Genomic DNA, 1,190 nt, shown 5'->3' on the forward strand with positions numbered 1-1,190 from the left:
ATAATAATTAATTTTAAAGATGGTTGTGCAGTCAATCCTAACTCAAGTCCTGGAGACAGACTTAGGTTAAATTACAGTGAGACCATCTGCTAGATAAGGGTTCAAGTTGCTTTATCTGAGTCTCTAGCTTCTCAGTTATAAAATGGTGATAATAAACAGAATTGACAGGATCTCTATAATTATTTTTTTGCATTTCTGAGAAAAAAATTTATTGGCCTTTTGGATAAAATTTATTTGCCAGGAAGGATGATCCCATCATACTTCTGCTGGAACCAGCGCATGGCTTCCTCTTTCCTGATTCTATGTTTGGCCCCAATGCAGCCTGTCCTGCGCTAAGTTATTCTTCCATAACTCATACTCCCTCACCTTAAGGCCTTTCTCCAGAATTTCTTCTGCCTTGGCTCCACGGACAGTACAATGAACAGCAATCTTTTCATTTCACCTGATGCCGAAGGACCTCACGTTGTACCTTGCTTTGGAAAAGACAGGTTTCTGGCTTGTGAGCTGCTCCAACACCTTGGCTGCCCGGGTCAGTCTGTCCTCACTCTCCCCAACACAGATATTGAGGCAGAGCTTGCGGATGTGAAGTTCCCTCATGGGGTTCTCCTTTTCACCTTGATCTTGCGACATGATGGAGAACAGCGATCTCTATAATTATTAAACACAGTGATGCTTGGCATCAAGAATGAGCATAGGAAACAGCCCTTGCTTTTACAGTGCTATTTTTGGAAGCAAAGATCAAAGGCAAGATACATGGAGAGGAGAACTGACACCAGGCTGATGTGACATTATCTTTATTTTATTTTTTTATTCATTTTACATATCAACCATAGTTCCCCTCCATTTCCTTCTTTGCCTCTCACCCACCTTCAACATCTTCTCAGAAAGTGTAAGACCTTCCATGAGGAGTTAACAAAGCCAAAACCTGGCACATTCAGTTGAGGCAGGACCAAGCCTCTCCCTCCCACTCCCATCTCAAGGCTGAGCAAGGCATCCTACCATATAGATTGGGTTTCAAATGTCAGTTCACGCACTAGGGGTAGGTCCTGTTCCCACCACCAGGGGCCACATGCTGAGGGCCTGGTTGGGTTGCATGCAACAGTCTAGAGTCTGTGACCTACAGCAAGTTCAGGTCAACCTTCTCTGTGTGTTTTCCCATCATGATATTGACTCCCCTCCTTTGCTCATAT

At 43.8% G+C, this 1,190-nt stretch overlaps 1 pseudogene; it reads right to left on the reverse strand.

The window, feature by feature from the left end:
- Nucleotides 1-230: 230 nt before the first annotated feature.
- Nucleotides 231-630, reverse strand: LOC126497197 (60S ribosomal protein L11-like; annotated as a pseudogene).
- Between the last annotated feature and the right edge of the window lie 560 nt (nucleotides 631-1,190).

This window comes from Alexandromys fortis, unplaced genomic scaffold, assembly GCF_014885135.2.
Source record: "Alexandromys fortis isolate MF-2015 unplaced genomic scaffold, M_Fortis_MF-2015_v1.1 scaffold_25, whole genome shotgun sequence".
In the NCBI taxonomy this organism is placed as follows: domain Eukaryota; kingdom Metazoa; phylum Chordata; class Mammalia; order Rodentia; family Cricetidae; genus Alexandromys; species Alexandromys fortis.